Below are 17162 nucleotides of genomic sequence, written 5' to 3'. Positions count from 1 at the left end.
AGAACAGGATTCACCCTAAGGCCATCTCCAGCAGGCTGAATGATGGTGCATCCTTGGCCCTGCATGGAGGACAGCACACAACCCTCCATCACAGTGCCACCGGACCATTACCCAGGGACTGCAACGGCCAGCCGCACAAAGCAGGCCTCCTCCACTGCCCCATGAAGCTAATCATGTGATTTGATGCGATGACAGAGTAATGACACAGATTGGTGGTGTGTTAGCTTCCCCCTGCTGGAGACTACAGAGGAGGTGGTGAACACACCAGTCTGAACAGAGTCAGAGCAAGAGCGAGAGATAACACATTACAGATCAAGTTGCACAAGATATTCAAGTACTCTCACAAGTGAAATCAAGATTAATGGTGCTGCTGAGAGATTCTTTTATGTCCTTGAGTAAGTATATTTCACTTAATGAGGGACATTAGCCGTAATAAAACTACTCAGAAGTACAAGCCGTTAATTAATGCCTCCACATTACCAGCGAACGAGAATAACTGAGTTGTAGGACCCATTGGACCAAATATTAAAGGTGCAATCTGTGGGCTCATAATTTCCACTGCTCTGTGCCAGTTCATCATTTCAGATATATCCAGGTACTACATTTCATAGCCACTATTGTGAAACTTTGATGACTGTGCTGCACATCATTTCTTATTAGATTCTGCCTTTGGCGAGGTTTTAAATTACTGTAAACTCAGATTACTGTTTACCTCTTATTATTATGTATGGTGGCAGTGAACATAATTACTGCCAGCCTGCTTTTAAGACACTGAGCACTTGCGTGAACTTGATGGTGAATAATCTAAATAGTTAAATTGAATAACAGCTCCTAGTTTAGACTTATTGTGCTTTCTAAAAATTACTTCCAGATCTTCAGCCTTCCTTAACACCACAGAAATACATCTCACTAACCTCCCTCTAAGAGTACCTTTATCTGGGCTATAATCCTGGCTGTAATGTGCCCTCGTTAGGAGAGCACTGCTGGCCCACACCAGTAGCAACACGGGGAAGGCCTCAGGCACCACTGGAATTAATTACAGACAAAAGCGATGGTGTTTGCAATTGTCATGCCAAATTTATCACTAGCCACTTAATGTGCCTCATCTGAACTGATCCACACTAGCTGAACTGCCCCAGGGCATCTATTCTTCCTCTTCCAGGGGTGTGGTGGTGGTAGTAGTAAGGGACCAGCTTGTGTGTGTGTGTGTGTGTGTGTGTGTGTGTGTATGTGTGTGTCTGTGTATACAGGGCTGTCTGCATCTGCTGGGGGCCTGCCTAAGTCCTGGGCTGGAGGCGGTGTGTGCTAACAATGCCCCCAGCAAATACAGAGTGGAGAAATCTATAACAAATGTTAACACCCGTCCCTACCACCCTATTCTCCACCCCACCCAGCTACGTCTCCAGAGAGGGGTTCAAAGCCAATCTTGACATGTTTAATTCTGTCATTTTTGTGATGATAATCCTTGATGTGCTCGGATGTGGTGTCAGTAGTCATTTGCTCCATGCTAAAGCACATCTCTACACAGGCTTGTGGCACACAAAAGTCCTTAGCACAATGAAGAAATCTTGCTATGTTTTATCAATAAACAAATAGAACAATCAGTTTCATCGTCAATTAATTTGCTGTTTATTTTCTCAATTAAATATTTGGTCTATAAAATGACAAAAGTGAAAAATGTTCATCTCAATTTTCAAAAGTTTTAGAATTACTCAATTTTGACTAGAAAATGTACCCATTTGAAAAGATAGAGCTGATACATTTTTTATGGCTTAAATAATTAATCAGTCAGGAAAATTGTTGTCAGGTGATTTTTTTCTCTAATAATAACGGTAATAATCAATTACCCAACTAATCAGTTCACCTCTTTCAGTTCTTACATAACTTGTGCCAATTCAGCACATTATCAAGATCAATAACAACACTTTTTTCCATTCAAGGTGAAATACAGTTCACATCATTTAGTTTTTTTTCTTTAATCCTGTCATTTATAAGGTTGTTTATATCAAAAGGACAGAGACCGTCCCAAATGCACGCTTACACATAAGCCACCATTATCTTTCTGCTTGTGCAGCTGAAAACCTAATACCTTAGTTCAATAATAATGCAGAGGGGACAGCTCATTGGTAGCCCAGTGGTACAACAGAATAATAACTCCAGAGGAATCCTGCCTCTATAAAACAAATATGCAGGTGCTTCAGTTCAACTTAGGAAAAAATGCAGCAAAATATTGTATCCACAAGTGCATAATGTCTCATCAACACCGATCGGTTATCAATTAAAGCAAAACCATCTCATTATATTAATGAATGGCCTCAGCTAGTAATAGCCTGCCTTATTGATGTTTGAACAAGGTAAGCACAAACCCCCTTACACAGCACTGAGATCTAAGGTATCAGCAGCTGAGAGCAGATTTGCAAGGAAGAAGAAAACAAAAAAAAAAGGGAAAAGCTAAGAGAAACTGAAGGACACAACAGGCTACTCTCAGAGGGACTGCATTTTTTCCAGCAATTGTCATGCAAGCCTTGTTGTAAGTAATAATGTGGCCTTTAATGACGGAATGATGGACCTGCCAAACACTGCCTCTGCCATATACTGTCTGCATGTCCCCGCCGTCCGCTTCTCGCATAGCCATCTGGGACATATTAGCATATCCTCGTCAATTCACAGCCCATTTTAACATAATCCATATTTGTTGGGTAAAGTCCAACAGCGAGCCTCCCCTACAGTGGTCATATGATGCTATGACACACTTCAAGAGCCTGGCCCACATAAAGCATGCTTGGGCAGCTAAGCAATTCAGAAATGCAAAATAGCAGGGCATACCGTTCCCTACCTTGTACCTAGAGGGACAAATCCCTTCTGGCCAGACATCTCCAGACTGTTACCTTGGTATTTCTCCACAACAGTACTTGTGATTTTTATTCTAAGTGTTCAGGAAAGAGGAGAAAAAGAACAAAAAGGAGTCTGCTGTCATGGCTGGCAGTGAGTGTGTAGAATACATTGAGTTGCTGAGGCATGTCAAAGTATGTATGCTTCACCTAACAGGGAATAATGCCATATTTTGATACACATTTGCTTGGTAAATATTCTTACTCTTTCAAAAATGGGTGCACAGCAGAAGCTTAAAATAGCCTTAAAATTATCTGTCATTTAAAAGTAAATGTAAAAAAATGGGAATTTATACTGACACCGCCTTGCTGTGTGCATGCAATACGGCTCATTACTGTATTATATTACGCACATATATTTCTGTACATATATATACACCTGCATGTATACGTGTTAAGAAACCCTTAATATAAAAAGCAGTTGTGCTAAATAAGGTCATTGTGATATCCTTTATTCCTGGATGATAACTGACTCAGTGAGTCATCCCTTAAGAGCGGCACAATCATTATTTCCAACAAGGGAAATGCATCTCTAATGCCCTGACATTTATTGATACTGTAATGTAAGTGTAGATCTTATTGAGTCCAGTCTGAAGGCAGTTTAAGCAAAAACAAACCTCAATTTGCAATCTAAGCAGTATCAATAAAAATTAACTAATGATGAGTAATATTAATGCTCCATATTTGTATGATTCCTCAATACAATTCTATGAAGTTCTTGGCAGGAAAGACATTCAGCAGAATTCCTTCACCCACTTGAAAGCAATGCCTGTCATGAACCATCATCACAAAAGCCTTCTGAGATATAATCTCAGGGAACTTTTAACCCAGGAATTTCAAACCCTCCTGTCAAAGAGAAAGCAGAGATCTTGGGATCATGACACTCAGTCAGCAGCAGTCACACAGCACTGGGCTGGGTGCTTCTCGAGTGCTGTACTGTCTGGCAGCCAGCAGGGCCAGAGGCTGAATTTCACATAGTATAGTTAGCTAATACAAGTCCAATGGAATCCACTCAATGTACTGCAGCATACTATGTACGAACACATTGCTATTTTTCCATCACCCCCCGCACACACACACACACAAAATACCCCCACTGTTGGGAGGTAAACAAAGTAGAGCAAATCGTAAACATCAAGGCTATAAATATTTCAGCCATGTCAGTTGTCAGACCCACCTAGTGTTCAGGCCAGAGACATCTAGTTATGGCTGAATTCTAACTGAGGTTGGCTTATGATAATGAGATTCATTCACAGCACGATCTACCGTATGTATACAGGACGCCTCCCTCATTTCACTAAGTTGAGGAAGTTTTTGATTTAGTTCCTTCCTATCTTTAAAGAAGACGATAGGAAGCAACTCTGTTACGCATGACTGATGTATTACACAAAGCAAACGCACCCCTCCTGAATCTCAGACCAATTTGATTTGCACTCCAGAGAGGTCACTGAGGGACCATGCAGCTCACACATCCCCCCCTGACCAAAACGCCCCCATAAGGCTGTGAGCAGGACGCTTCTCCGAGGGATGTCATGCTGCATGTCATCAGCCTGGTTAAATTGCACTGCCAGTGGGTAAGCAGCAGGGGTCACATGAGGCTCAGTGTGGACTGCAACATGTAACGCATGGCAGACCACAGTCTGAAGGCTGGCCAGTAATGACTCCAAAACATCCCAATGAAGATTGAGGGGCAGCTGTTTTCATCTAAAACACACATGTGAGCACGCAGTGGATAAAAGGCCACGTAAAGCTCTGCAGCAAAGCAGAGCTTAAACCTTAAAAAAACGTTGTAAGGTTTGGTTGCTCGCACTACAGAAATCAATATGTCAATACCATGTCAATAAAATCCATCTATAATTGGGCAATTGTTTGGGGGACGGTTTTCAAGTGTAGATGATTCTCATTTTAGGAACAATTAAACACACCAGCATATCAAGTTAAAGGGAACTGTCTGTTTTGGGAGCGAGTCCAAGCATTTGCCCTTGTAAACACAAAGCCCGCATGTGACTGGGCCTCAGTTGGGCAGACAGCAGAGGGAGTTAACAAAGCTAATTAGGGGAGGCTGACATGTTAAAGTGGGCTGCGGCTCGGGAGTCAGCTCTATCACATATGTTTCCTTTGTGGCGGGTGAAGTGGGTCCTTTGTTTGTGAATTGATGGCGTTTCGCTCCGCCATCCCTTTGGGTAGAGGCACTGACCTGCGGAGGCCCCGACAGTGAGAGGAGGCTCTTTCTCTGTCTCCCCAACGCCTGCTGCTCCAGCTGTCCCACTCCCTCCCAAACCTAAACCTTCCCAGAGCCGAGGATGCACAGAAAGATGGGCAACACCTGTAAAAGAGCGAGTACCCCCTCAGCCCAGGAACCTCAAAGCAGCCTGCCCACCTGCTACTGAGCTCTCTGGGCCCTGCAGCTTAAACGCTCATTTTGTGCCTCTCAGCACGGGACTTATTGATATAAATAGCTGTGCACAAAGTGCACACTCTGTTTTCTCGTGGTCTGATGTAGTAGGTGTGTATGTGATTATATTCAATGGCAGCCTCTTTCAGGTGGGGATGAAATATGAGCAGTTTGGACACTGGGTAAATGACAATCTCTGCTAGATTCACTGAAAATGATTATAGCACAACTGACATATATCGAAATGGACAACGTGATTCTGGCACCTGTCTTAAACAAGGATTCAATATCTAATATGTAGACACAATATATTCTGTATTAAACATTACAGATACTGCAATAGATTTAATGATGACCTTACCATTTGTCTTGATAAAGCTTGTCCTTCCTCAGTGGTGAAACATAAGGTATGTCCTTGAACAAGGCACTCTGTGAGGATAATGAAAAAGGCAAAGCATAAAGTCTATATAGTGCAAGCCTGTGACACATTATAATGTGTTAATTATAAATGAACACATAAATAGCCAATCTATGATTAACTTAGTGAGGTTTGCTTTGTATTTGAATCAGACAGAAACAAAACAAATCACACTGTCAAAGCAAGAACTTTAAAGGATTAACTTGCTTTTTGGGGCCACAAACAAAGTTTGGAAAAAGTCAATCTCTTCTGTTCACCTTAGCCTCCACGGCAACAGATTAATCCTCACCCATTAAGATGACACGACAATTTGTGAAGTAGTTGAGTGTAAATAAATACCCTGAGGAGGAGATAATACATTAGGCTGCTGACCAGGCTATTCCATTACAGGAGCACATTTGTTTCCATACACAGAGGAAGCCATTCAGCGGATGGCGTCTTTCCTTCACGAGGTGAAAGTGGAATCTTGCCTCTGAGAGGAAAATAAGGACATCAGGACTCCCCGACATTAACTTTCATCACAAAAGTCATCTCACCCACCAGGAATAGAGGCTCTCTCGAGCTCGCTCATAAAAAGGAAAAGATATAATACACAGCCTTCAGTTTAAGAGGTAACAATGGTTTTGTCTCCATTAGGTGTTATAAAACAACAGCAAGAAGAGGTGCATCTGGTGTCTCGCTATTTCAGAACCATGACTGTAAAATACCACCCCACAATGATTCTCCAGCAACACAAAGTAACCCTAAAAAACTTAATATTTTAGATGTTTTATATGCATCTTTAGATTTACAAGCTTTTATTTTACCACTCCAGGTGGTAGTTCTGCTAGAAGAAAAGAGGCAGTACAAGCCAAGTGGCTGCATTGATTTTGCAGTAATTGATCTGATGGTTCCTTGTGATAATTGACAATTATCCCTGATTACCAGACAGGGGCTTAAAATCAGTCTAAGAAAATGACCGGCATTATGGGATGTTGTACAAAGGCTGAACAAAGATAAATCAATACACCTCAGAAAACTGCTTAGAAAACAAGACAAAAGAGTGTCACAGCAGACCACATGCTGCTCTGCCTCTAACAACCACTGACATACATTGTACTGTTACATATACTGCTCCATACTACACATATACTAATATCACAAGCAGCTAAAATGAAAACAATCATCATTTAAGAGAGGAAAATAAGCTCACATAATTAACTGCAAATTGGAACAGTTTCTGTGTGTGTATGCTGCAAACCTGCACACATCCCTGTTTGTGCACACGTGTGTGTACGTGCGCGCGCCCACATTAAGCACGTGTTTGTGTGTCGCTCTATGTCTATATTTCTCTGTTACTACATGTCTGACCTCAGCTGATTGGTCCTCTTGATTCAACCAGACAGATGCAACTCATTGCAGCTTAATAAATATAAGGGCCCAGGGGATCTCTGCTAAACAGTTCTATTAAGTTGGAAACATGTCAGCCAATATAAAAGCAGCCTGACCCCGGGAAAGGTCAACTGTGACACGCATGTTTACTCAGGAAAACAACCCGAGGCTGGAAGGGTCTTGTTTTATCGGATGTCTTCAAAAGAGAGAGAGGGAGAATGTCTGGCTGCCCAGTTGCTGGTTTTACGTGATTTTTGGGTCTTTGAACCCACAGAGGAAAGCGAGGTGTTGTCACTGAGCTTTTTCTGCACAAGTGAAATGACAGGTACACAAGGTTACTTGTACATTTCTCAAGCATGATAAGGTAGGTGGGTAGATAGATAGATAGATAGATAGACTAGTTAAGAACATGAATCATTAAGGTGGAAAATAACTTAACGCTGCAGCCGATTTGTGAAAAGTCTAAGTTTTATTTCACACACAAACACATACAGTGTGAGTGTGAGACTTAAAGAAAGACTATGGTGAAAAATTAAAATACTGAGTGATCAAGGTGGTGAAAGAAAGCCTCAAGCCACTTCTGACATGAGTCCAGAATGGACTCGGCTGCACCGACACAACCCTCCTCGTCATTTTTGGTGCTTGAAGAGGCGTCAGGCAAGAAACCCCCCCACGCTCCCCTGCTGCGGCAACACACTGAACCCTGTCGCTCAGAAACAGTGAAGGTGAGAGGGCCCCACTTCTTTTCTTCTCTAATCTGCCTCTACAGTGTTTAATCAGCACATCAAAACATTGAGGGAGAGGAATTTCCGTGCTTGGTGAGCATATTAGGGATGCAGTCACAGCGTTAACTAGCATTGATGAACTGTTTGCTTATGCAGTAATAATTAACTTCCATTACATTACTTTGTGTGATTACTTTCTTAATTGCCTGAATTATGCATCAATTTAATATCTAATAAGCAGTCTCAGACATTAGACACTGTTCAGACACAAATTGCATGTGGTTTCCGAGCTTTAATTAAACACACTTGAATAAATGAAACGATGTAGGATGGATGTCTTGCAGTGATTTCCTGGGTGCTTAAATATGCTATTTATTATAAAAGCATATAAAATTCACTTTCTCCTCAGGAAAGCAAACCACAAGATGCCAATTATAGTATGCAAGTTGCTTTGCCATGGCTTTTTCCGAATCTAGACTAATAAATTTGTTGAGTGGGACTTATTGTTATATTATGCAAATACATTACTATGCCATTTTTTAAGTTTCAAATTTTGTGTGCAGGGCAAAGCATGTCCCCAAAGATGATTTTAATTATATAGCAGAATGGGCCCTTGTTTTGCACTGTTATTGTCCTCTCGTAAGGAGCCGCTGAGCTGGGACAATAAATGAGAGTCTATGTAGATATTCAAATTATTTTTCCTATCACTTAAATCCAACATATCTCGTACTTATTCTCTGCCTGATAAATGTGCATGTGTTTACCGGCTGAAGCAAGAAATGAACGGCGTAATCAGAAATTTAAAAACACTATATGGCTATTACAGCCATAGAGCAATTACAGGAATGTGATTTTGGACATGTGGTGGGTCGGTGCATCAGTATGAAGAAAAGCCTTCGGACCAAACTAAATGACTTTGCTCATCTCTTGCAATCCAATGCAAAAAATAAACATTTTAGAATTAGGTCCATCTTTCTCAATTGTACCCTTCATGGTATACCTGATTTAAATTTGATTTACAGGTAGTAAAGCAACTGTATGTCACATGAACAGAATATAATTAAAAAGCCAGTCCATGGAAGCACCAGGTCATTCAATGAATTGATATTAACTTTTAGTCCTCTTGTATCATCATTTTACTCTCACTCAAAAAGTGACATATCCACTTAAAGAGAAAAATGAACCCTATTTTCCTCATCAGCAGTAGTTTGGCAAACATACATGTAACCAAAAGGCAGTACACACATACGTCTGGTTAAAACAGTGACAGAAAAAGCCCTTTAGAATTATGTGATTAAAAAACACATTTTACATGAATTATTGAAAATAACATGCACATTTAAGGCCAACAAATTTCACTATGTGGGAATCATCACCTATGGCTGAAATAAAAATCTATTTAGCTGATCTAAACTCATGCAAATCCGTGTGACTGGTGTTAGGTCTGGCAGCATCGTTAGTCCGCTTTCTAAATGATCTCTAGAGCTGGTGAGCTGCTGGCAATGCAAGGTTAGACAGAAAATGATGGCAGCACGCGGATGCCTCACAGACCTCATGATAGTTTCCGTCTGTCATTATTTACGTCTGACTAGTCGCGTCATGTCAGCTACCTAGAGAGACACTTTTAATGTGAGCCCCCCTCCGTTCTCCGATTGCTTTTCACAACCAGTGTAGTATACCATTATTTCTTTGCTTCAGTACCTTTAGGTGAAGCTCTCCCTCCCATCAGCTAGAATCAAAGATGGATTCTCTGCTTGATATTATACATGGCTATGTTCTTACAGAGCTGGCACAGGAGCTAAATAACTCAATAGAGAAGGCGATTCTGTATCTCATTTGACTAATTCAAAAAAAAAAAAAAAAAAAAAAAACCCAGAAAGAAAAAAAAAAAAACAGTGGGTGATGTGGTGCTTACGGATTTAAAATCTTGGTCTCAAAAGATTTTGGAGGGCACTGCTGCAGCAGCAGTTCCATAATGAATATCTGGAATGTCTTACAGTTAGTTACCTTTACACTGTGTGCTGCTGTATAATCATTAGTTAACACAGTATGTTCTGTTGAACAGCAGAGTACACAACAGGATGTTAAGGGTTATTAAGACTGATCAACTAATGAAACACTAAAAGCAGAGCCAAAAGGCCTCTCTTATGAGTTCTCTCTCACAACATACAAATTTATTTCACAACAGTTACCCTCAAGCTCAATAAGATGGCCATTTATCACAGCACTACCCATGAATCAAGTCACATTGTAAAATCGATCATTGATTCACCTTATTCCCTTGTTTTTCCATCTGAGCCACATAATGATCATTAAACTGACCACAGAATGTCCAAAAAATGGATTTATAATACACTGAGCTCAGACTGAAACGTCACAAGAATGGTATCATGAGGAAAAGATGACACAGATATAGCATACAAAGAAGAACATTCATTTACTGTTTCTTAGGACTGTAACACTCCTTCCTGCAGCTTTAAGCACAGCACATTTGGGCTGTGGAGCTAGAAACCATGGGCCCAAGACCTCTTGGCTAGAGTCCATCTCTACGCTTTGTGCACGTGATCCCAGCCTAGATGAGCATGCTGTAATGGGGCTGCTTAGCCCCATCATGACCCAATGAGTGCCGGCTGTGGAGTGGATGTGCTTTAGTCTGTGTGTGTGTGTGTGTGTGTGTGCGCGCGCATTCCCAGCAGGGAGACACTGTCTTATGAAGGTCACAACTGCAGCAGTCTGGGGCTCTCTAAGTGAACCCTGGAGAGGATAACAAGCCACATCTAACACTCTCTTTGTGCTCTCACAGCCACTAATCCACCGGAGAATAGTACAAGCTAAAACACAGTTAGCACAATGCAAAACAAAATTCTATCTCAGGATGGCACGAGAAACATACATTCGGTGCGTTGTGACGATGGTTTCCCATTACTTTAGAGAAATATTATCTCGGCATCTAAAACATCGGCCTTGACCCAAAATGAGAAATGTGGTGTTCTGCAAAGCAATTCTTGTATAGCCCATATACAAACATGGAAAAATGAAGAATACCATTTTCCTCAAGGGAATTTCAGTTCAACCACAGTGTGTGACAGCATTGCCCTGTGTTATGGCCGCCTAATGGACAATGTAGCATTAATTCAGCTTCAGATGAACAGGCAGGACAGCAGAATCAAAAATGAGGAGGGGGCCCTAGGTGTATGAATTATGCATATTACATTACCATAACCCTACAACACACTGTGCGACAAAACAATGCGCTGAAAATTGGGCTTCGACTGAGATATTGAACAATTTCCTACATGGTTGTTGCCTACCTTAGAAGGGAAATTGTATTAAGCTTCCTCAATAGCAGGCAAACCCATATGAGATTTGTATGTTAACATCTAGTCCAGTGAACAAAACACTATGTAAACAAGTCAGGGATAATTGAAAAGAAAGTCTCCTGACTGCTTTCCCAGGGACCTATCATTCAGGTAGATGGGAATTTGGTTAAATGGCAGGAGAGAAATTACTTTTCTCATTGATTTTCCTTTAGACATCAAAGGCAGACAAATGAAATGGAGCAATTTACTTTGTCGAGCTCTGAAATGGTATCCAACCAAAACATGTCAGAAACTATTATTTGCAATCATGTTGCTCTTATTAATCCTGAGGAAAAATGGATAAATGAAAGTGCACAAAGGGATTTTCTTGGCTGCAACACATTTCATTCGTATTAGGCCACAAACAGCGGCGGGAGACACATGCAGTCACACAGAGTAAATGAAATGAAATATTAACGTGTAACTTTTAAACAATGTTTTTACACAAACATCTTTTGAGAATTAAGTTTCTGTGATCATTTTAAGTGATTCAAAAAATAAGTGGTAACCAATATATTTTTCAGGACTACACTATAAAATGATTTTTCTGTTTTACTGTCAGACCACTGGGACTCACAAGAACAAAAACAACAGAACAACTCACACAACATTCCTGATTTTTAACTATACAAACTTCATTTTTCAGGCTGTCAAGATCACAGTGTACTCCTACATGATCAAAGGAAGAAAAACTACAACTCTGCTTCCGATAATGTAATGCTGAAGCTACATGTCTGATCTGTGCATGACTCCTGTGAAGGAGACTGCCTTTAGCTGCAACACACACTTTCAGTGTGCTGAGTAAAACAGCATGTGGTATTGGTAACTGCTTCTGTTCAAGCCTTGTAATCATTACCTGGCATCTTATTGCCTCTGTGGCTTTTAAAGCTCTTGTCTCACCCCCAGAAAACAGGGAGTTATAGCTGATCTTTTATTAAAACTTTAGGAGAGCGTCCCCCTCCGGAGGGGGCGGAGGAGGAGTGGGACAAATTAGTGTTGACAGTAGACACTTAAAGCAGGAAAATCACAGGCCCACTGGGAGGCAGGAGCCACATGGGGCTCCCCGCCTGTGTAAAGAACACTCTAGATTTCACTTGAGATGCAGTCGCCTTTTAACAGGGCAGGGGGAATGTCAACAGACCCTCTTGAATGAACCAATAAAGCCACTAAAAGAGGAGGATTAACCAGCTGATATCAGGGACAGCGGTTTGTTTTGAATGTAGTCCCCCCTCCTCTCTCTGGAACACGGCCTGAAACACATTGGGCGGAACATTGGAGCATGCTGCTACACTGCCAAAATTATGCAGTTAACTGTGTTAATACTTGATTGTGATCACAGCAGAGTAATCCATGTAATTCTATTCTTACTTCACTTCTAATGAATTGGATGGAGAAAAAATTATTCCTTTGTATTAATTTCTATAAGATGCAAATAGAATTTGCTTCTCCTCACCTCAACTTTTCCCCCCTTAACTCTTTTGTGTGGTAGTTGCTCTATTATTGCTTTTACTGCCCATTTATCAGTGAGCGCTGCTGTTCGTAAGTGAGGCTACACAACATGAAACAGTAATTACAAGACATCAGGGGCTTTCAATCTCCTCTTAATTTCCCAGCAGCTGTGATGAAAAACCCTTGATCCAATTAATGTGTCAAAATATGACCCAACAATGTCATGGCCTTCTCACAACCCTATAAACATCAAATAAAAGACAAGGCTTAAAATAGATGCACTTGAACCACGATGACAGCGCTTTAATTTCTATAAACCACCAAACAAACAAGCAAAATTGCCCAGTTAGTTGTTTTTCCTCAGGTGTTGTATTTCATTTAACAACAGCTGCTAAACGAGGCAGGTTAAGGAGGGAGGCTGTGTTAGTGAAATCTGATATGGGGACAAATATATCTCAAGGAGGTGCAAGGTTTTAAAGTAAAGGTCTGTAAATGGACAGTCTGGTGTATAGGCTGCCACATGAGAGGACAGTGATAAATACAGGTTGAGTTCTGTTTCAAAATTTGCCAGAAACACTAGACCAAGCACTACAAGGCTTACAATGTGCAAAGCACGCAACAGCAAAGCAACATCTTTAAAAATAATATGTTGAATTATTTAAATATTATGAATTAAATCTGATGAGAATGAATCCTCTTCTGTGTCTCTTTATGGGCAATACACATGACGTAATGATGTGTGATTTCTTTTCATTAATGCAACTTGATACTATCGTTAGCAGTTAATTCACTGGTCAATATCCACACTACAGAACTTCCTGTCATGCACCGAGAAGTTGTAAACACACAATCCCGTGCATGTCAGAAATTGAGAATTTGCTCGTTCTTCTTTTCAAGTATGAACGCAACTGAACATGAATTTATTTAACAGTAGTTTACTGCTCCTATCATAACCCAATTTACTTCAGCACATAATTAGTTCAGATGCTCCCATAGTATACCTCACACTTTCAATTTCAAGCATTGTTAGGTTATATGGTATTTTTGAATATGTATAACCTTTAACGACTACGTCCAGTTAAAAACATCATGACCAAATGGTTGTTAAAATGATTTTCATCTTAAAACAATATGCCTTTTCACACATACAGAAGACATGACGAATATTCAGACCAAGTACAGCATATGGTATTAAATAATAGCAGGACAAATGTCAAATGGATCTTATATGTATGCCAAAGAAAACCTACTATATCTCAAATGATGGAGAAAATAGTTGTACGCAAGGTAGTTGTAAAAGGGCCAAGTGCAATTAGTATTTCTGAGTATCAATCCCCTTCACTGGAACCTTGTTCTCTTCTATGCCAACCAAAGCAATGCGAGATGAATTTAGGCCTTTGCACTGTGCATCTGATTTATTATGGAGAGGGTGAGGGTAAAACATTGAGGGATTTCCCTTTAATCAGATCTCTTAGGAGTCCATGCAGTGGACCAATACCCCAATGAGTTCCCTTTTAAAATGCCTGGAATATCAGATTGGCTGCACGCTGCCTCAGTTTTAGCTTCAATCAGGGGGAATTGGGGAGGATTTTGTTAAATCTAAGAGCCTTTCACATATCTGAAAAGTTCATTTCTCTTCATCTATTAACTCTGAATAAAAACCTACCATCACTTATGCATTTGTCCATTTAGAAATCCTCAGGCTCGTGAGCTGTAGATCTGAGCCCAAATTTTGAGCTTACGGATGACCAATCACAGAGGTGCGTGCCTCAGTGCTGAACCACAAATGGGTCCTTCGCAGCATTGTAAATCAGGACCTCAAAGAGTATTATTTAGCCTCAAGCAAAGAGTGCTTGTTTATCAGATGGTGCCTGAGTCCAGGATAAAAACCTCCCCATAAATCTGGGTACCTTTTATGTGCTCATGGAGACTGGCTGGCTCATTCTGAGTTTAAGGCTCTGAAGAATGCAGAGGTAAGCATGGCATTCAAGGCAAAGAGTGCACATGGTATGATGAGTACCTGAAGACTAGTTCTAATGGATGTGGTTTATGAGACGTTCAAAGATATCCTAATTGGTCTATCTGGTAATGCACCATCAGTGAGACCTGTGTCCCTGTGTAGTGCTGCTGTGACTTAACCATTTAGTTCTAGTGCAGACTCACAAACCATAAACCACAAATCAGTGACAAATCATAACACTTAAAGGGTGAATTCAAGGTGAATTTCTGCCTTGGCTAAAGGCTTTGTATTCATGATTTAGTGTGTGTTGTCACAATACAGGTTCAATAAGCATTGTCAGTTTTTCACATGAAGTGTCAGTGGGGGCCGCACTACACCCGACAGTGCACTACATCTAAGTTAACACGACTGTGGCGCTCCAGCAGGTAATATTCTGAACATTTTATTTTGTTGTCTGATATATTGCCGCTCAGATATGGCAATGCTAAACCCCAGATGATAAATCAAACGTGCAGTGCCTGCCTCTGATAACTCAATAAGCACCTGGACTCCTCCTAACATGTCACACCTGCACTTCTACGTATACCACTCTCATTCTCGAGCCGCACTGGGGGGGCTCAATACACCTGCCAAGTGCATTTCAGAAGCCTAGCAGCTGGGAGAGAAACATCATGCATGCTTAATTAGGAGGTTCAGAAACCACGGGAAGTGGCTGGCAATTTTTAATAGAGAGTAAAAATTCCTGGCTATATAAAAATCCATTCATTCATATAGCATAAGGAAGTAAAAAAAGTGTGATTTCATTTAAGTAACTATAAACAAAGAGGATTTAAACTGAAAAATTATAAATGATCACTTCCACCATTAATTAATATGCCTCAGTAAAAACATAAGTGATATACTTTTCTCCAACAGCAGAGTCTACTCCAAGATTGCAATTATTCTTACAGTATTTTAAACAAAGAATGCAAACAATTAAAGCTTTTTCTGCTTTCACACTGAAGAGTATTAAATAGACTTGATTTAATGAGCATATTTAACAAGAGAATACCAAGGGGAGACTTTGTTGATCAATATTATTGTATACTTTCATTCAAATCAATTCAGTGTCTCCTTAGCGGCTATTACCAAGTGTAATGAATAGGGGGTTTGTTTATAAAAATAATAATATACTGATTCACAAAGCCCGGAGGCATTTATTAAATTGCCTGACGACATGTTCAATGTCATATTTGGACAAAACAGAAAAAGGCCATTCAATGGATAGACTGTGTACTCTCAGACTGTCAACAACTACTTAAGCCAAACAATGACTTTCAAACACTCCAGCTGAATTTAAAGGGCTTTTCAGAGAATGTATGATCAATTATTATAATTGTTTATGGTCAAATCAGTTCTCTACAAATCAATCAATCATTTTTTAAAAATCTGTTGCCATTCTTCCACAATTCCTAATCACAGCTGGTGGTCAGCATTGAAATGATGAGTGGTGGATAACTGATTGATATGTCCAGGGTCAAACAAACAAACCAGTAGGTTTGTGGCCAGCAAAGACTGTTCTGAATTCAGAGATAAATGTTTCCTTGAGCCGAGACGTGATGCTCTGCAGAAAACAACTTACTACAGTTGTGTTATGGCCACATACACAGAGGCAGCAGTGTCTAAGGAGGCATTTCAGACAGGAGGTTACATTTCCAATGAATTTTTTAGTGTTTTACAGGTCCAATCTTCTTGGCAGTCTGAGAGTATTGCTTATAAGGTGCAACTCTTATCAACACTACACAAGCTATGTGTTTATCACAGACTTTGAGTCATGCGGCCAATTCTGATATGAGCTCCAGCATTGCTACAGAGGCTATAAACCCTACAAGGGCGTGGGGAGGGGGAGAAGCAGTATGATAACTCAGAGTGTCCTGCTGTAATTATGGTATTCATGAAAAGATGAAATAGAGTGCAGACTAAATCTGTAGCTCCAGGCAAAATCAACAGCTTGGCATTACGCCGTGACCCCTGCCTATCTTGAGGATATGGCAAACATACCAAAACTTTGACGCTTTTTTCATCAGTCAAGAGTGAGGGAATGAAGTGCATCGATTGCTTGTGATTATTAACTAGACTGAGATAAGCCCTCTCCTTATTATGCAGATTACTGAGGCTCCCCACTCCAGCATATTGTACAGATGCAAGGGAGCAGCTGCTCTTACAGATGGTGGGTACACGGATCTATCATTATGCCTCCATTGTCTCCACTTCAATTGTTTGGGGGACAACAGAACTGCATCAAAGAGGAATCCGACTGCAATGAATTAAGAAAGAGAAACGAAAACCATCAACTAAATTTATACACCGGAGGCCACGGAATGGAGAGGAGCGTAAAGCTGAAGATATTTCACATATACAACCATGGAGTCGCCCAGTCATGTATACTGTACCCAAATCTGTTGGATGCAGCACTGTGCACCAAACATATGTTGTTGTTTTTGTTTTTTTTGTTTTTTTGGTTAACAAACTGATATTAATTCAGGACACAGATATTAATTCAAATAGGAAAAATATATATTGAATAAAAAATCTACAGTCAAATAAATACATGA

General features: G+C 40.4%; 1 long non-coding RNA gene across 2 annotated transcripts in view; it reads right to left on the bottom strand.

Moving 5' to 3' along the window:
* Nucleotides 1-17162, bottom strand: part of LOC124067367 — a 60343-nt gene that overhangs the window by 36631 nt on the left and 6550 nt on the right. For both annotated transcript variants that reach the window (XR_006844744.1, XR_006844743.1), the window contains exon 2: nt 5648-5715. This is a non-coding gene — a long non-coding RNA (uncharacterized LOC124067367). The remainder of the gene's footprint in view (nt 1-5647; nt 5716-17162) is intronic.

The sequence above is a fragment of the Scatophagus argus genome, chromosome 11 (genome assembly GCF_020382885.2).
Source record: "Scatophagus argus isolate fScaArg1 chromosome 11, fScaArg1.pri, whole genome shotgun sequence".
NCBI lineage: Eukaryota > Metazoa > Chordata > Actinopteri > Scatophagidae > Scatophagus > Scatophagus argus.
The sequence above is the reverse complement of the archived record's forward strand: the minus strand, read 5'-3'. Positions and strand labels throughout refer to the sequence as shown.